At 39.0% G+C, this 20,726-nt stretch overlaps 1 long non-coding RNA gene and 1 pseudogene across 2 annotated transcripts; both read left to right on the top strand.

Moving 5' to 3' along the window:
- Positions 1 to 1,097: 1,097 nt before the first annotated feature.
- On the top strand, positions 1,098 to 18,876 carry LOC113049946 (tetratricopeptide repeat protein 37-like; annotated as a pseudogene).
- On the top strand, positions 3,798 to 5,894 carry LOC113050011 (uncharacterized). 2 transcript variants are annotated; one of them, XR_003276692.1, is made up of 6 exons: positions 3,798 to 4,109; positions 4,213 to 4,720; positions 4,831 to 4,880; positions 4,968 to 5,004; positions 5,083 to 5,151; positions 5,251 to 5,894. It is a non-coding gene; the product is annotated as an uncharacterized LOC113050011 (long non-coding RNA). The 2 variants fall into 2 exon arrangements; XR_003276691.1 differs by having other exon boundaries at positions 5,083 to 5,894.
- Positions 18,877 to 20,726: the final 1,850 nt, after the last annotated feature.

The raw sequence follows: 20,726 nt of genomic DNA, 5'->3' as shown, positions 1-20,726 counted from the left end.
CTTGCCCCTTGCGTACGTCAAGTCTATATCACTTCCACACATTTTTTGCCTCTAGCTTAATGGAATCTAACCATTTCTTACATTAAGAAAGCATTTCTTACATGAACATTATACAAATACAAAATTTTCCTTTATAATAAGTGTGTTTATATGAATGTTTAGTTATTTAGTTATTTTCTTATTGCACGCTTTAAATAATAATTATGTCTAATGACAGCAAGTTATCAGGCAACATAACATACCTAATGTAAATATACTTTGCTGCTGCTTTTATATATATTTTTGTCAAATTATTTGATTAAGGAAATGTCCAGTAAAGAAGTGAAAGATGAACTAAAAAGTGCCATTAAAAATAAAGTTTAAAGAAGCTTTGAAACATTTTAAGTTAAGTGTTTATTTCCAGCTGTCAGCATACAGTCAATTTTATCTCTATAGACATATAGATAGCTTCCATCTCATCTTTTCTGCTGATTGACTGTATTTGCATGGTTATGTAAGTTAAACATTGGTTTCTCAATTTAATTTTTTTTTTTTTTTTTTTTTTTTGGCACCCAGGCTGTTCTCAAACCTGACCAGAATAACCGGTGTTTATTGGAGTGGCAGCTACAGAGCTGCAGCAGCCGGATCAGGCTCAAAGCACCTACAGAAAGGCCTCTGAACTAGAGCCAGAGCAACTGATTGCATGGCAGGTCAGTCATGGTCTATAGTGAATAGTCCAAATGTAGTGTTTATCTAGGGACACAGTTAGTTAACTAATCAAGCTAAATTTTATTGCTCTTTTTTTTTTTTGAGATACTGAATTTGTCATTTGTAATTAAGTCGTAACCATCAGAATTAAAAAAAAAAAAACTCTTTAAATTTTTCAGTTTGTGTGCAATAAATCTAGAATATAAGAAAGTTTGCTTTAAAATTATTATTAATATTAATATTTAATTTAATAACTTAATATTATTACAATAAAAATAAAGACCTTTTCCATGATATTCTATTTTTTTTTAGATGCACCTGTAACTTCACTGACTTTTATCTATACAAAATAATTTACACATATTATTTTTTAAAGCAGCCATCAGGCTTTATATCTTCATATGTGTGAAATGTTTGCTACTCTACCCAAAGCTGGCCAGAGCGTGGAGCAGGGAATTCCAGGTGAGGGAGCATTTGAAAGAACTTTGCAATTGATGATAGATGTGCCCCGTGAAGCCCACAGGAGCCTTTCACAGGACTACATTAAATGTCTTTCCAAGGTTGGCAAGCTGTATATACCACGATTATTGTAATATTCAAAATAATAATGTCCGGACCAAAGCAAATGTTTCATTTATGTATTCTGCAGCTTCCTCATGAGGTGTGGCCAAGCTAAAGGAAGTTTGTGATGCCACTATCCAACACACTCCTGCCCTCTAGAGGCCCTCAGTGAGCACTACATCAGAACTGGTCAGTTTAGGTCAAATTAAGTCAATGGAGAAAAAAAAATACACATAACCTTTTATTTTTTAAATTAATTGAAATAGAAAACAACTGTTTTTATTTGTAATAATATTTGTAATAATATTTCATAATATTATAGTTTTTACTGTATATTGAAATCAAATACATTGTCTTTAACGAGACTAAAATCAGAAACATCATACTCCAAACTTTTGAACAATTAAGTACAAAAATAATCAACCCAGTATTTCTAAATAAACCCCATTCTCAGATAATTGATCTCGTCTCTGATCTTGGTAGGTGACTGCAGTGAGGAAGCTGTCCACTGTTTCTTCCGTCTCTAGGGACTGGATCCAAACAACTCACATGCTTACTTTGGTCTTGGTATTAAAGCTTGTCAGGATAAAAAAATTTGAGGATGCCATCAAAAGTATTAGTCTAGGTGAGTTTATAAATACCATAAAGAATTCACAGATGTTTCGAGATTTGCTCCAGTATGGATGGAGTTTTTCAAGCTTCTTGATAAAAAGGTTCCGACCAGAGGTCAAGTATATATGCAGAGTATCAAATTATAAATATAATGCATTTCGTGATTCATTTTGATAACTAAAAACATGTTTTAATAACTCTTTGATTTTTGTTCATGTCCAGCTATACATCATTAATTAGACTCCTAGCAGTTCCTAAACTATACTGTACAATGTAAGTTACAAAGAATATGTTTAACACTTTTGTTGTGTTTTTCGTGCAGGATTGAAGCGTATGCGCTCTTACATCATTGGCTGGTACTGTATAATGTTGTTCTGGCTCAACTAAAAATGCATAAACACTCTGACAGTGCCACAGCTTCCAGCCAAGCTATTGCATGATAAAAATAACTACACAGCTATCTAAAACACAGCTAACATGACATCTACTCAGTCAGCTGCACCAACAGGACAGAAAAGGGCTGTTCTCAGATATATTCTGTTTTGTGTTCAGGGCTGAAGTCGAGTGTGGGGAACGCTTATGATTGTACTCATACACTGCAGAGGTTGAATCTAGAGTCTCTGGTGAGGACAGGAAGAGACCAGGATGCTGATGAAGCTCTGCAGATCCTTACACAGGTATCGTTTTAAATCTGACAGAGTTTTTTGAAAGATGCATTTGATAAAAAAGTACAGTCAAACGGTATTATTGTGAAATATTATTAGAATGTCAAATAGATCTTTTCTCTTTTAATATTTTATTTTATTCCTGTGGTGGTAAAGCAGAATTTTCAGCAGATATTACTCCAGTCTTCAGTGTCACATGATAAATCAGTTTAATAGGCAGATTTGGAACTAAATAAACATTATGAATAATTATAAACATTTAACATGTTGAAAGAAGTTTGCAGCTTAATTTTTTTTCTTTGATGAACAGAAAGTTCACAAGAGCAACATTTACAATTCACAGAGCAGCATTTTTACACTTTAATACATCCTTGTTGAATAAAAGGTTTAATTTTTGAAAAAAAAAATAGAAATTAATATTAATAATTGTTTGATAATCTGTTTGATTTTCATAATTTTCATAATGCATCCTTTTAGATTTCAGATGCCAAAAATGACCAATTGATTTGAGTTTTGAAAGGAAGAGCTCACTTGCAAAAAGGCCAAACTGAGGAAGCATTTCAGGTGAATCATTTTCTTTTAACAGGAAAGGAATCACTGGAATTTAATCTTAAAATAACATGATAGATTAAAGGATAATAGATGTTTAAAAAAAAGCTATGTAGACCAAAAATGATCTTTACAGGTTTGATCTGAGCTGCTGAGCTCTCACTCAGGATCTGTGGAGGGTCTAAGATCACGCTGAAGGGGCTGGTGCATGTTGTGAAAAAACAGCACAAACAAGCTGAAGAAAACACACACACACACACACGCAGTATAAAAACCTGAAATAGATTTAAACACTAAACGCTGATCATGTCTTCTCTTTGTCTCACAGCTTTCTAAAGGCTTTATCTGCTAGCCCGGATAATGGGGAATTGTTCTTCCTGCTGGCCTGCCTGTTCAGCAGGGGCGCCCACGGCCACCCCTGTATAAACTCTGGCCACCCCTGTGGCCACCCCTAGGATGATTTGCAGTGGGTACTATTAATTTAAATGCAGAATGTAAATTCACAATAGTTTAAGAAGTGAAAAAAAGTGCAGCACCTGCAGCAGCCACAGTTTTGAGTCTCTGAGCAACATTAAAGTGCTTCGTTCCTGAATGAATCAACCATTTAAATGATTCGGTTCAATCGCAATGACTCACTTATTAACAGTGATTGCATTTGCTTGGTAAAAGCCCAAATGCAAGTATTTGACCTAAAAGATGGTGCACACTTTTAGAAACAATGGTGTAAAGGTAAAAATAAAATTTAAAAAATTAGGTGTCAGCACAATTAAAAATAAGATATCAGCACAATAACACTCAGCAAAATAGTCTAATTATCGTTATCGATAAAATCCTAGAACTCACAGAGATATAACTTTTTGTCTATATTGCAAACCCTTATTTTTTTTCCCTTTATTTTAATGTGCCACCCCAAAATTTACTGTGGCCTCATTTGGCCACCCCTGTTAAAATTTTCTGGGGGCGCCACTGCTGTTCAGGAACATGGGAGAGGAAATGGGAAGGGATCGCAGTAAAGCCCATACACATTTACTCAAGGTAAGGCCAGCAGTATCAGACCGTATGCTCTTTGTCCTTGCATATAGACTCCAGAGTCTTTTCTTATTATAAATAAGTAATGACTTGTTTTTGTTATTTTAAGGCTGCTAAACTGGACCCGTATCTCGGTTCAGCGTTTTAGTTTTCTGGGTCATTACTATAGTGAGTTAGAAAAAGATCAGGGCAGAGCCAGAGGCTGCTATAAGAGAGTGTTTGAGGAATGGATGTGGAATGGATCCACTTGATCAGGGCCATACACTGGATCAGAGACAGCTCCTCACTCTATGAGAAAGGTAAGAGTTGAACCATATTCAACTAAATGGAGAAAAGAAGACTGGGACTTACAATTAACTGTGGTGTGGTGTGCCCTTGGCCTGAACTACTGCCACCAATCCAGACTGATCAGCTGCCTCAATCCTGAAGAGGATCAGCAGCCTCTGTTGGAGAAAGCCATACATGTACATTACCTGACCTGGGATCAGTCATTTGTAACGCTTTCATGAAGATGTGTTAACAGGGTGGTTTGGTTTAGCTCTGTTCCGACAGTGTGTGAAGAATGCGATCATGCTCGAATGACTGGAATGCCCTCGGGGTGGTCTCCATGGCAAAGGGTAGATAAAATTACACATTTGATGTGAATAATCCCATTAGTCTGGATTATATTACTGTGTTGTGATGGTCTATTCTTGTGTTAATTGTATATTCTGCTTTTATATTTTAGGAGTAGAAAACTTTTCTTTTGCACAATACTGCTTTATCAAATCATCAAATGTAAGTTATGCAAGAAAAATAAACTCTTTCTTCACTTTTTAAACCTTTGCATTGATACAACTAATGTATCTCTTGGTTATTTTTCAGAATGTGGTTGCATGGACCAACATTTGGAAATATAGAGGTAAAATTATTTTTGACAAGTAATTAGCTTGACATGATTTAGAGAACCATGCTGATAGTCCTTTTTCTAAATTTTTAGCTATCGCATGAAGCTTTTAAGATTGTCCAGTCTCTAGAACCCCTGTATGTGAACTGCTGGATCAGATAGGTAGAGTTTGGTTCAGACCGATAGTTCATATAACATCCACTGCCCTTTTTTATTTCCAGTTTGACACACAGAACATCAAACTTCTTTCTCATTACACAGGCCCAGATTGCAGAGTAAGATGGCAGTTATGACACCATGGATCTTTTCAGACATACCACAGAACAGATTACTCATGTATGTCTAATCATTTCTGAAATATACACAGTTATTCAAAAGTTTGAGGTCTGTACATTTTTATGCTCACCAATGCTGAATTTATTTGTTAAAAGCATTGATATTAAAATAATTACAATATTACTGTAATATTCGGTTTAAATTAGCTGTTTTCTATTTGCATATATTTTTAAATGTCATTAATTCCTGTGATGGCAAAGCTGTATTATCAGGAGCATGTACTCATCTAAATTTATGAACAGTTCTGTAGTTGCTTCTTTATGTTCAGATTATTGATCATTGTTCTGCTTGGAGTTACATGTTTATTTGATGTTAGACCGAGGGAGTGAAGGGTTATGCATATTGGGATTGCTCCACACTGCTGGACAGGAGCAACAGAGACTCCGAGATCTACTTCTACAACAAAGTCCAGATGAGCGCTGTCTCTGCTGCCCAGGAGGCTCGGAGCAAGCTAGGGGGACAAACACAACATACTGTTTTAAGATATTGCAAGGGTATTAATGGGTCTGTCATTTATTGTCTGATCTCATAGCAATTTTGTTGAAGAAATAAAAAAATACAATATTGTATTATATAGTAAGTTTATTTTTGTCTCACTCAAAAAAACAAAAAAAACAAATCTAATACATAATCTATATCAGTTACCATTATGAAGTATGTAAATACATGAATATGGCACTATATGCATGTTTTATAGGCCAGGGTAAAATTATATTTAGCCTGAAAGCAGTTAAAGACCCTTATATATTGAAGGATTTTACCAAGAGTGCAGGTGGAATGAAAATGTTTTTCATCTTTCATCATTATTCCCTTCTGAAAAATAAGGGAATTATATTACGGTCTTTATATTATTAAATGAGTCCTTTCATACATCAAAGGACACAAATTGATCAAAAGTGTACTTCCTGTTCGTGAAAGAATCCTGAAAAATGTAGCACAGTTTAAAAAAATGAAGCAGCAAAACTGTTTTCAATATTGACAATGATAATAAATGTTTCTTGAGCAGCTAATCAGCCATACTAAAATGATTTGGAATGACTTTTGAGCTTTGGCATCACAGGATTAAATGACATTTTAAGATATATGCAAATAGAAAACAATAATTTTAAGTTGTAATAGTATTCCACAATATTACTGTTTTACTGTATTTTTGAACAAATAAATGCAGCTTTAGTGAGCATAAGAGACTTATTTAAAAAATATTACAAATCTTACAGACACCAACATTTATTATATTATATTATATTATATTATTGCCAGACTGAGATCAAAATAGACCTTAAGTTGTTGCTCATCAACTGAAGCCTGGACTCTTGACTAATTGAATATTTGTTCAGACCCATTATGTCTTGTTGAGTAGGGAATTGAGGACCTTAATTAAATTAAATGCTTCTCTTTATTTGTCCAATAGCAAATGCCCTTTCAATGTCCTCCTTTAATCTAGATCCTACAAAGGTTTAAAAAACACTTAAAAGCTAATAAAGGGAAAAGCTTTAATCTAATTGACCTCAGCTATGAATCATTGCATTTGGTTAATTAACCCAAATGTCAAATAAGGTGCCACAACACCCCAGAATAACAAGAGCTCTTCTTTTTCTGCTGTGAGACATTTATTATCATAAAAAATGTGTTTGACATCTGCTGTGTTGTGGGAACCCAGGAAATCCTTCTCTCTGGCCTCTTCTCTCCAGACTGGTCCCACAGTACTGCCCCAACTAAAAAAGCCAGTCTAAGTATTCTCACATCGGCTTTTGCACATATATTAGGAGAAAAGGATTAGTTCACCTGTTATAAAAGTATTGACCGTAAGTGTTCTTTTTTTTTTTTATCAGGGAGGTGCTGTGGCTGGCAGTGTGGGGTGTCATGCCAGCTTGACACTTGGAAAGGTAATTTAACATTTGTGGATGGATGAACTCCAGTGGCTCTCTGTGTCCATTAAAGAGTTCAACTCTTTTTATCTGTAGAGGGCGTTGCTGTGCAGTGGAGTGACTCAGCTGGCCTCAGGCCGGCACTCTGGTGAGGACACAATCCAGAGAGCTGTGCTGCTGTGCCCAGGTAAACTGAGTTACAATCAGACACTCTGGATCAGTTCTGAAGTTAGCTGCTCTTACTGCTAAATTTTAACTTTAAGATTTAGTAACTGTTAAGATTTGAAAGAGTCAAAAACAGAATAGCAGTCTATGGGAACAAGACTAGACCCTTGACCAAAATCTCTTTCAAGGAAGTCAGTTCTCTTAGTGAAATGACATAATAATGACTTTAAAGTGTGGGACCCTTGTAATATACAAACCAGAATTTATGCCAGAGTTGTAATGAGCTTTGGCTTCTTGTTAAGGAAGGTTATTAAAGCTGTTTGGACAGAACACAGTCTTCTATAACCCTAAATGATGTAAATATTCAATTTGGATAGTAAGAAACTTTCATTAAACGTGTCAGCGGGAGTATGTGCCAAGTTTAATGCAGAGAGGCCTATGTGAAAAGTTTGAGATGAGAGAGAGATGTCTACAGCCTAAGACGGATGGCAGTGATTGATTGATTTGTCCTCTGTCTTTCTCTCTGTATCACAAATGCAGACGATCCTGCTGGGTGGGCGGAGCTAATGGCTGCCTGTCACACAGAGAACACTGCATGCTCGAAGGCTCCGCCCCTCGCAGAGAAGGTCTGGAGAGGGCACACATGACTCTGGTGTCTGAAAAAGGTCAGTGAGACTTGAGAATGTCATGTCAGTGTATTTGTATATATGCTGATGGGGGCATAGCTATAAAACCTTGTGTGCTGTGTGTACGGTTTACTCTCAGTGAAGGGCCTGCAGGCCGTGACTGGACTCAAACAGGAGGCCAATATGACCAGGCAGAGACTCTCTGCTCCCAGGTACATGTACAAACACACACACACACATGGTTAGACAAACACACACACACAAACACACATGCTTTCTCTTTCTATGTCACGATGTCCCCTATTGATGCTTTTCTCTTGTGTGAATCGGGCACAGGTGCAGACACAGATAGGCTGACCTGTTCATGGGTTTCAAAGCAGAACCGTGTGCCCGTTTCATGCACTGACATGGCACCATCTGTCTAATATCCATATATTGTGGCTGTCTATCTGCTTATAATGCTTGAGCTGTTCCCCTTAGGGGTGCACAATAAATATCGGCTGATAATTAATTCAATCAGAGTTGTTGTTAACTGACAAGCTGCACAGCTTGTCAGTTAACAACGGCTCTGTGTAGTAACAGCTCTATGTGAAATCACGCATCCGATGGAATTTACCACTGATTAGAGAGCCGGCTTTACTGACGAGATGCGCATTAATTATTGGCCGATATTTATTGTGCACCCCTAGTATTTGTAGAACAGGACTGTCCAGTTTTGCTCCTGAAGGGCCAATGTCCTGGGTAATGAAAATCCATGATACTGTACTTAAAATCGAAATGAAAAATAGTACATGTAAACTAAATTATTTAAACTAAATCGGCAGATCTTGTAATGCTCGTGAGAGATGACTGTTACTATGTGCTTCTCACAGCAAATGGCTGCTGTCTGCTCTTCTCATTTGCATAAATTGGAGCGTTTCCCAACAGTAAGATGCTCTTGGTCGCTCTAAACAGGTTTTTAAATTCACTGTCAGTCCCATAGCTCCAGTACAAAAGAGTTGAAGCTCTGCTCCACTCACTAGTTACCAGTGGACATACTGCAAAACTTGAAATAGAGGTCTCAGACTAAGGAAACCCTGAATATGTGCAGTGTCGAGGGCCTCCAGGAACATGGTTGAAAACCACTGATCAAAATTAACTGGTTTTATACAACTCAAAATGCTATTTTGTATTTTTTTATGTCAAAATGCTATTGTTTTTTATTCAGAGATATCATATTATATCTCTGAGCTCCATCTATAATGGTATCAAGATCTTTACATCAAACAACATCATAATTTAGAAGTAATAGGCTATTTTCTGTTCTCTTTTTTAGCTCCTCTTATCTGAATGCTCTGTTTGAATAGGTGTGGTGGATCGTAGACTCTGAAGTAAACAGCCACTGCTGTGATTGGCTTAAAAGTTGTGTATGTTTGACCGTCTATGCGACACTGCTGTGATTTAGGTTGATCCACATAAATACTCATACCAAATCCAATAGTTATCATGTAATAAAGACAGTTACTCACACATTTCTATCGGATCCAATATAGTCAGCACAGCATCATCTTTTAGTTGCAATCTTTCTGATAATCATGTAGCAAATTGTGCTTTGTTTTGTAAACAAATCCGAAATAAAGTGAACAAAGGACTGAGTTCTTACTGACACGTTCTGGAACTTCACTAAAATAAAGTTCATCCACTTTTTCCTAACTTTGTGAATCTTGTGATCAGAAGAAATGCTTCACAAAGAAAGTTTTTTTCCCCCAGAGACTGCACAGCATCTTTTTGTCTTCTGAGCCATCTTTTATTGCTAGGTTTCTGCTCATTCACCTCTCTCATAAACAATACATGCAGAAATCGGTGGGCAGGGCTAAACAAGCAGTGATGTAGAAGCAGTTGATTCTTCGTTGATCTTCTGCAGAGGCAGTGTTCAGCCACACTATAACATTATCGTCATACACTCCATATAGTCATTTAGGCAGACTGGCTTCAATATAAACTGTTTTTAGACTAACAAGAAAGTTTTGAGTTCTGAAACTTGCAGGATGTTTTTAAAGTATAGTGACCTCTTAAATGTCAAAATATCAATAGAATTTTGGTCGCTTAGTTCATGACAGCTTTAAGCTAACAGTTACCATTTTAGTTTTTACCGTTTGCAGTGTTGCAATTCTAGAAAGTCTCCTGACAAAAAAAAATATACATTAAGTCACAAGTCTTTTAGAGGTATAGAATGTTTAAGTTGTTTAAAATTATATACACTCACATGAATCTAGTCATATCAGTGGCTTTGAAAAAGCTCTTTTATTTACCCACCTTCCCCCACTCCTGGTGGCCACCATGTTGAGATTGTTTAATCACACAAATAATAGTTATATCAGACAAGCTTAACTCAAATTCTGATATTTTCCTTAAAACATCAACATATGTGGCACACCAGTCAATCTGTGGTAATGATAAGATATTAAAGCTGATAAGAAGCATACTAGCTAGGAAGTAAAACCTAAACATGTAATTACTTCATGCCCATTTAACTGTTTGTATACATTCCTCTTCCTCCCTCAGGCTCCGAGTGTATCTCCAGAGCATCCTGTGGTGTTCCTGAGGTTAAGGCCGGTTCGGTGTGAGTGCCTCCTGTTGTCTGACACTGGTAACTGTGTTCCTCCTGCAGTGCTGGATCAGCTCAGCGCTGCTGTCATGGCCAACCACACGTCTGTGTCCACCTGGCATGTATGTACATTCAGCATCTCACCAAAGAGAGCTTGGTGTCAGATTGATTTCTTAGTAAATAAAGACTTGCTGTCTCTTTGTGGTTGGCAGGAGTGTACTGTTCTCAGGGTCTGCTGGCTCAGGCCTCTGTGGCATATAGACAAAGTCTTCAGCTGACTTCAGCTCGGTGACCACATTGGAAAGATGAGCAGTCTGCTCCGACTAGCCCTGCTGGCACTGATGCCGTGTTTGGTAAATACCAGATTAATCTTGTACAGGGAAGTTGGGAGAAATGGGCACAGATTTCTCAGACACTTCTAATATACAGTGTGGCCTGAATGACTAAATAATTTTTTTGTATTTTAACACAGAAGTAAACAGACAGATTTTGAAAAAAAAATAAAAAAAATCCTATTGAATATAAATTGGTGATATATGTGTGTGTGAATATCCATGTTATTATGTTTAAATGTAAAATACAAAGTCTTAGATTTTAGATTCAGCTGCTTCCATTTTGTCACCTTCAAGCAGTAACTAGTTTACCTGAATATGAATGATTGAAGAATAATGCAGAATAGTTAAAGTAACACTACTTTCTTTGTGAAAATAGGTTTCTTTTGTTTGCTGTGCTTTCTTCTAATAGTTTTTCTGTAGACGGAGTACCTCTAGACAGCTGTCAAACCTTGCAAATCCCAGGTCTTTACATTAGTTCAGAGGATGTGCAGCGGGATTTCAAACAAAGCTATGCCAGCCGCAGTCTGAATACTGTCCTAACTCTCTGTTAGACGGAGAGGAACGGTTTACTCAGGGTAGATTTAGCTCATAATAACTCATGAGATCAGTGTGTGATAATCCTTCATAAAACACTGACTGGATGGATGAACAGCTATGAAAAGCTGATCAAACAGGAATGTTCTGTAATATGGCAGACAATCATGCGACAAACCTGATGAAAGAAAGGAGTCCTATTGTAGTGCTGTTGACAGTGTAATAGTGGAAAGTTAAACACAAGCTTATCAGACCACTCTCTGCTCTTTCCATGTGTTTGGTTAATTTAACTTTTCATTACAATTCCATGGAATGCCATTTAAAAGTTAAGTACAGTAAGATGGTGCTTTGAAAGAAATTAATAGTTTTATTCAGCAAGGTTGCATTAAATAAAAAAAAAGAGACAGTAAAGACAATTTAAAAGACATGTTACAATAATAATTAATAATAATTCCTTACATTTAATACATAGCGCTTTTCTAGGGACTCAAAGCGCTTTACATAGTCAGGGGGTATCTCCTCATCCACCACCAGTGTGCAGCATCCACCTGGATGATGCGACGGCAGCCATAGTGCGCCAGAACGCCCACCACACACCAGCTTACTGGTGGAGAGGAGACAGATTGATGAATCCAATCAGCAGATATGGGGATTGTTAGGAAGCAATGATGGTCAGAGGCCAATGGGCGAATTTAGCCAGGATGCCGGGGATTTTTAATGACCACAGAGAGTCAGGACCTCGGTTTAACGTCTCATCCGAAGGAATATTTCAAATATTTCTATTTCAAATAAATGCTGTTATTTTGAACTTTCTATTCATCAAAGAACTCTGAAAAAATAAATGAATCACAAGTTTTCAACATGAATAGTAAAAAGATATTGGAGAAATGGCTGCTGAAAAGGCAATCAAACAGTTTATTTATCCATTTATATTTATTGTGTACAATTTCTAAATACTTTTTTTTTACTACATTTGTAATAAATTTGGATACATCTGCTATTTTTCTTGAATTTTTCCTTGTTACATTTTGAAATGGTTTGTCTGTAAGTGTCTATACAGTATGCCTGCTAATAAAAATGGAAATGATTATTTTCCTTATTATCACCTTCAGGCACCTTTCCCCTGTTTTCGCTGCTTCCTCTTCCTCCCACCCTTTTCATTTAGTCCATCCTCCGTCCCTCCATCCACTGTCAGCATATTGCCTTAATTTTAGCTGACTGCAGCTTTGCCTGCCAAATTGAATTAAGCACTTTGTGGCTAGCTTTTCATTACTTTTAATTAAAGCGTGTCAGTCTTCAGTGTATCCAGACGCCGGTCATATATTAGTCTGAACTTTGCCAGCTAATATAAATCTCAAATCCTGAAATCCTTGTTTTAGAAGGGTTTTTTAATTACTCAATCCATTGCTTAAACTTTACAGACCATTCTACAATACAAGGAAACACTGTGTAAAGATCGTCTGATTGTACGTCTGCCAACAGGCTGGTGTCTGTCTCTGAATGGAAGGATCTGGTGTTGGAGGCCAGCATTGAAGTCTTAAAGATGTGCAGCTCACCAGTAGCTCTGCTCTTGCAAGCTTTACTGCAGTTCTCTATGAAGATGGGTGCCAGGTACGGCCATTTCACAAAGCTACTTTTTTTGCCACTCTCTTGCTGCATATGAGAGGATTTTTGCATATAGCTTTAGTAGGGTTTTGTGTTCACATTTGTTTACACCCATACATTGTCAACTTGTCAGATCAGTCCGACCTGTTCCATTAATCTATTTAAATATGAAATAGATCACCTTTATTCATGATATCAGAGGTTAAACTGGGTCAGGATCAGATTGATAATGGTTTGTTCTTCTACAGGGAAACCCGACGCCTGTTGGAGAAAATAGTTTATGCTTCAGCCTCAGGCGGCTCTGAAACTATAGCGTCAGTGGCGCGGTACCTCCTGCGCCACCTGCACGCCAAAGATGACCTGGAGCTGATAGATGTGAGCAATTGCATTCACTCGCTCTACTTGAAAACAAATGAGCAACTCAGGCTTGTGTTGCCCTTATCAGATTTGATTCCAATGTAATAAAGTGTACTGAAAGTTCAGTTTCAGCTCCCTACTATATAAAGATTAATACCTATAGTAATTATTTTTTAGTGCTGTTAAATGATTCATCGCCATTAATTGCATCCAAAATAAGTTTTTGTTCACATAATATACGTGTGTACTGTGTATATATTTAAATATATAAACATTTAATATATAAACATGACACACACACACACATATATATATATATATATATAATAATTATATACATGCATGTGTGTATTTATATATACATAATATAAGTAACCTTCTTCGCATCGTGTCCGCATTGTCACACCTGGACTCATTTAATGTGTTTTTGCCCGTGACCCAGTTTCTGTCTTTCCGTGTTTTGGTTTGATTAGTTCCCAGGTGTGTCTATTCTCTTCCTCATGTGTGTTAATTTAGTGATTCCATCCACCTGTGTTTCCCCATTTTCCTGTTTCCCCGCTGGTTCCGTCCAGCCCTGATTCCCCTGTATACCCTCTCAGTCTCACACTCCTACCTCCTCCAGTCATTTCCTCTGCTCCATTTCCGCTGGTTCCGCCCAGCCCTGAGTTTTCTGTTTCTCCGCTGGTTCCGCCCAGCCCTGAGTTTTCTGTTTCTCCGCTGGTTCCGCCCAGCCCTGAGTTTTCTGTTTCTCCGCTGGTTCCGCCCAGCCCTGAGTTTTCTGTTTCTCCGCTGGTTCCGCCCAGCCCTGAGTTTCCTGTGTCTCCGCTGGTTCCGCCCAGCCCTGAGTTTCCTGTTTCTCCGCTGGTTCCGCCCAGCCCTGAGTTTCCTGTGTCTCCGCTGGTTCCGCCCAGCTCTGAATCTTCTGTGTCTCCGCTGGTTCCGCCCAGCTCTGAATCTTCTGTGTCTCCGCTGGTTCCGCCCAGCTCTGAATTTTCTGTGTCTCCGCTGGTTCCGCCCAGCCATGATTTTTCTGTTTCACCACTGGTTCCGCCCAGCCCTGAATCTTCTGTGTCTCCTGTATTCCCTCCCAGCCTCCCTCTCCCGCCTCCTCCCAAACCTGCTGGTCCCTCTACTCCTCTTTCGCTGGTTCCGTCCAGTCCTGATCCTCCTGTCCTTCCTCCCATCCTTCCTCTCTGTCCTCCTCCTAGACCAGCCAGTTCCTCGCCATCCCTGCTGGTGCCAGTCAGTCCCGCAGCTCACCCTCAGTCCGCGCCATCGGGGCGCGATGGTACGCCGCTGGACTGCCAGTCTCCAGCTCCGCCTTGGTGCGTTAAGGCCCTGTCTCCGCCTCCAGCCTCCGAGCCCTGGACTCCTCCTCGGTCCTTCGACCCAGCGGCTCCGCCTTGGCTCTTAGCTCCCTCGTCTCCACCGTGGCCTGTCATCCCACCTGCTCCACCGGGCTCCCTCGTCCCTCCGGCTCCACCTTGGTCAGTCGTCGACCATCCGCCGCCTCGGGACTCCACTCCTCTGGTTCCACCTCGTCACTCCATCCCTCCGGCTCTGTCAGGCTCCTCCTTCCCTCCGGTTCCACCTCCATCCTCGGTCACTCCGGCTCCACAGCGGTCTGCCAGGACCCCGCCTCCACCTTGGTCGCCTGAGCCTTCAGCTCCACCTAGGCCCTCCGGATCCTCGTCGTCACCCTGGCTCTGCGGCTGTGCTGCTCCATCTTGGGCTCCTCACCCACCGGTGCAGTCTCCGCCTGTCGGCCCCCTGGTGTCGTCGACCCTTCCTTCACCATGGCTCCTCCCGCCGTCGACTCCACCTTGGATCTCCGTCCTGGCTGGTCTCTGGTGGACCATCTGGCTCCTCCTGCTCCTGTCTCCTCCCTGGCTCCTCCCTCCGTCGTCTCCTCCCTGGCTCCTTCCTCCGTGGTCCCTGTCTGCTGGCCCCCTCCTGGGAGTCCGTCCTCCACCGGAACCTCCTCCCAAGTTCCCACCCACGCCTCCCTCGGTTGTTTCTACGGTGCGAGGACGCACCTACCGGGAGGGGGGGGAACTGTCACACCTGGACTCATTTAATGTGTTTTTGCCCGTGACCCAGTTTCTGTCTTTCCGTGTTTTGGTTTGATTAGTTCCCAGGTGTGTCTATTCTCTTCCTCATGTGTGTTAATTTAGTGATTCCATCCACCTGTGTTTCCCCATTATCCGCTGTACATAAGCCTTGTCCTTTCAGTTCTGTTTTGTCGGGTCTCTTCATTTGCTACTAACGTGTGCCTACCTCTGTGCTCCATGTTGGATATCTCCTGTGTTGGATATAATAAAAGCCTTATTTTGTTTATCCTCGGCTCCGTGTTCCTTCAGGCAGCGAAAACCGTGACACGCATCAGGTGTGCATTATTTTTCTAATAATTCAACGGCCCGTTATCAATTATTCCGCTTATACTACGGTTACCATACCTCAAGACATCGATCCGATTATATATTTAAAGAGGTTCGTCTGGTTTTTGAACTTAAATCACTATTGTGAGTAGGATTATTTCTTTCACATCTCATCCAGTGCCTCTTTTGCTGGTCCCAAAACATCATTTTAAAGCTGGTAATGGAAGCTTGATCGGTTGATAGCATTCTAATGCAGTTATTAATGAAGATATTAGGCTACTTCTGTGCCTCTCCGTTATCCGTAACCGTTATAACAGTTAACCATGCAAAGTGATATGGAACTGTAATGTGGTCAAGAGAGCTGACTGGAACTATGTCCGCTGTGCTATCCCAGAAAATAATTGCACACCTCAGAATGTTCATCAGCCAATCAGATTCAAGCATTCAACGGACCCATAGTATAAATATACATAGTACACACAATATTTTTTTTTTATTTTGGATGAGATTAATTGTGATTGACTGCACTCATTATAAATGTACTTTTTTTTCAAATTGCTTGAACGGTTATTAGACTTGTCTGAATGGTAACTATTGGCCATCTAATACAGTTAATGAGATGAATAAACTACATCCACAAGCTCAAGCTTTGTATTTAAAAGGGTCATGACATGATAAATCGATTTTTTCCAGAGTTTTTTTGATAATATAAAAATTAGTTGTACCATTAAACATCCTGCAAATGTCATAACTTACAACATCGCCAGTATCAAAAAAAGGGATCTAACCATCTTGTTTGGATATTGTGGGATTTATGACTTCACACAGGCAAATAAATGTTCATATGACTACCTCTAGAACAGGGGTGGCGAATGTTGATCCTGGAGAGCCCTGCAGAGTTTTGCTTCAACCCTAATCAAACACACCTGAACAAGCTAATCAAGATTTCATTAGGACTGAAGCTGAATTCTCCAGGCTCTCCAGGACCAGAGTTGCCATCCCTGCTCTAGAACATTGATAAAACATTTTACATCATCTTCCTATATGCCCCACCTGCTGGCATTCAGTCTGATGCTTGTACTTGTTCACTTTCTAACATTCTCCATGTGCTTGAGCTACTCCTGATAACAGGACAAGTGGAAGAGTAAAGGAATGCTTACTTTAATGCATTTGGGTTAAACAAACATATTTGCTTCTGTAGAGCCTTCAGAAGGTCCCCAGGATGATTTTTTTACAGAGGGTCAGAGTGAGGGTTCAAAACAATCATTTTTCTAATATGACTCTTGAAGTAAATATGACGTGAACCTCAAGTTACAAGTTAAAATTATTTTACAAATCCATGTCATGACCCCTGTAAAAATGGCATTGTGTTTTGGGCCTGTAAACTTAGAAGGAGACTGCAGACTGGTGGATTGCCACAGATGCCTTTACCCATCCAGCTGAGACAGTCCACCATCCTCAGGAGACAGCATTACACCATTGTTCTGCTTTATCTCTTGCACACTGAGCAGTTTATTCACTGATCAATGTTTACAAATCTGAAAGTCTTTACATGACCAAGTACATTTCATTATGTACGGATATATCTGCTTAGCTAACTTAAAAAGACACTTGATCTATATGAATGGCTCTTTTAATAGCAGTTTATGGTTTAACTGAATTAGCTTATACTCACTGCATTGCAATCACGTGAGCGTTGATGCATGAAAAATAACATTAATGATTCATTCCAGAGCGGTAGTTTTTCGCCATAATTGTTATCGCCAAAAGGCTCCGCTGACTTTAAATACTAAATCTACTTACTATTGCAATTATGTAACTCAAAAGAGTCATTGCTTCGGATCCAAAATCACTATTGGGCACATCTGAAAGTGCAGCAAGTGGGAAACCTGCTCTTCAGATTGTCTGTTTATGGTCAGAGAAGCTTTTTATCTGACGCATGATTATCTTTGCCCTACAGAAGCAATAATTTTTTATTATGTTGGGTGTATTTATGCTTTGTAGGTATGCATTGTTGGCTTGGAAAATTAAATGAAAAGACAGCAATATTGTTTGTTTATATAGCATTGATTACAACCAATACTGGCTTGGGGTCGAGCTGACAAACACCGAACAATTCATCTTTCTAATCGTTCAGCGTTGAGCCTGCATGAGTATTGTGCTTCTAATCTTGGATTTGTCGTAATTGTACCTTGATTGAATTTCATCAACTATGAATGTTCACTCAGAATCTGATTTTAAAGTCTGGTCCAGCAAAAAGAGATTTAAAGGCAATGACCTCATGCAAGCTAAATCCTTTTTTTTCAATCAAGAAAACAAATGTAGAGCTTATTTGATTGTATTGTCCATCTGCCCACTTTCTGCTGAATCATACTTGGTTTTCTCACACAGGTTGTATATTCCAGCGTATTTGTCTTCTAAAAGAATGATCCAGTGAGGGCACCTTCAGTCCTACCATGTTTCTGTGGATCTGTCTGATGTCTTATTGCATCTCTCCTTTGTCAGAGACACAATGGCATCATGAACCACATGGAACCCTGGCAAATATAATAAAGGAGGAGACCACCTTCAGAAATCTGTGGAAGCATTATCTCTGTGGCAGAAGTGTGTGTTAGGTGTCTCATCTATAATGCATCACCTTCTTTCAGTCCATCACAAGAGTTTCTAAGAGAATTTGAGAGCAAGTACAGTACATTTCAAGGCAGGAGGGTACAATTAATGTGAATTCTTTGTTTTGTTTATTTAGGTTTCATTTGGTATTTTGTACTGAATGCCTGGGAAACAGTGTAGTCTGTCAATCCATAACTTTTGGAAACAGGAAGGAAATATAAATAAGCTAATAAATGTCATATCTGCTATGGTGGAAGATACCCAGCAGGCTTGCCTGTACATTAAGCTTTTAGAAGCAAACAGCCTGGAAAAACAGCCACAGGAGAGATAAATTGGGCCGCTCATTTTGCTTGGTATTGCATTGCAGGCAGCTTGAATAAAATCTTTCCATTCTGTTATTAATAAATGACATACAGTAGCATGTGATGTGCTAGTTCACTGTTCAGATTTTGGCTTGCAATGATTGGTCAGTTCAGAGGTGTGGGCAGGGAGGCACTAAATATGATGGTGTAAAAAGGTCGAGACTATAATTCAGATTTTCATATACAGTTTGGAGTCCGAAATTTTGAATTGTAGTTAACAAGTTGAGATGTTCTAAGGGCTTATTACGGGTATAATGACATCCTAATGTAAGACTTGCCTGACTGGTGTTCCCTCCTCATCTGCTCTAGTTCTTCTCTGAAGTACTGCTCCAAAGTGTTGATCTTGCTGCTGAGTTTGCTCTCTGAGTGCTTGGTCCTGTCAGAAGATCGCATCTTCTCCAACTATGCCTCCAACTTCTCCAGATGACCAGAGAGAACAGCGATGTTCTCTTTTAGCTTGCTTTCCACTTCAACCGTAGTACATATTTTGCACAGAGTATGTACATATAGTGTAACACGTCAATGGATATGATGATGTAAATGTATGTGGTATTGACAGACTAGATCTGCTACACACTGCTGCTGCAGAGCAAGTACTTTCTACTGCCAATAGATGCACAAACCTGCTGCCATGCTGCTGCATGAATAGCGATTCATAAATACCATAGCAGACAGGTGTAGCTGGGGGAGGTGGAGGGTTTCTGAAGTCCACTGAATCAGACTATTTAAATGTTGAACAAGAAAACTCAGTGGCTGCAGAATCAGCTGAGGACAATTAGTTTGTGTCATGTAAAGTCTCATCTAGCGTTTAATGACTGAACTATATACTTTATATATAAATTAGATATTATTAATGTAAGTATATCCATCATTAACTAGTACTGTAGGTGGTCCCACTTTATATTAAGTGGCCTTAACTTCGATGTATTTACATAAAAAAATAAATACAATGTGCTTATTGTGTTCATATTTTATTGCAACTTTTTTTTTGCTGCTATTGAGGTGGGAAACAGGAAAGGTTAGGGACAGATTTGGTGGTATGGGTAGTAAGGGTGTGTTAAGGTGTAAGGGATGGGTCAACGTGTAATTATACATGTAATTACAGAAATTAATTACAGATGTAATTATGTGCAGATATTTTTCAAATATAAGTACAATGTAAAAACATGTATGTACACAATAAGTGCAGTGTACCAAATTAATAATTAAAATTTAACTACATAGTAGTTAAGGCCACTTAATATAAAACGGGTCCGGTGTGCTCTCTACAAAAGCCTTGTAGTTTGACTCTGAGACCACAAACTTTATACCACAGTGACGTTTCACTATGACATATATCTCACTTGGTTTGTTGACTCAGAAAGACGCATTCACACATTGACCACCCTATCCTGCAGCAGTGTGCACAGCTGCTGGCTGCTCTCTGTGTGTGATTGAACTGTGTTCATCTGCTCCTCTGTCCTCTTCCTCAGTCTCTCTCTGTTCCTCCACATCCCTCAGACCTACCTACATACATTCATACATACATACATACATACATACATACATACATACATGCCACATTGGATAGTACAATTGCATTAATCTTCTATTATATTAACTAATGCCATTAAGATATTGTGATTATGGCAAAGCTATGTTATAAAATGAGTTCAGACATCTTATGTTTACTGTTATGGAAATGTCAGGTCAGGTCAAGGTGTCTTTTTGTCTTTTAAATTTGACAAAACAATACTGATCAGTAGTATGATATTTTTATATTACTTGTTCAGTGTTTGCTGTTTTGTAACTCTTTTAGTGTTTGGCAGAAATGTTCAATGGCTTTTTAACTGTAGCTAAAACTATACATAAACTGACTTTCAAAACTGACTCAACACTGAGGAATATTCATTCAAGTAAAAAGTGTGTCAAATAGCCCCAACTTCCTTTAATAAAGGGTAAATTGTGTCGAATAGACATCACTCTAACCTTTGG

This window comes from Carassius auratus, chromosome 30, assembly GCF_003368295.1.
Source record: "Carassius auratus strain Wakin chromosome 30, ASM336829v1, whole genome shotgun sequence".
Taxonomy (NCBI): Eukaryota; Metazoa; Chordata; class Actinopteri; order Cypriniformes; family Cyprinidae; genus Carassius; species Carassius auratus.
Note: the sequence above shows the minus strand (reverse complement) of the source record. Positions and strands in the feature narration are given on the sequence as shown.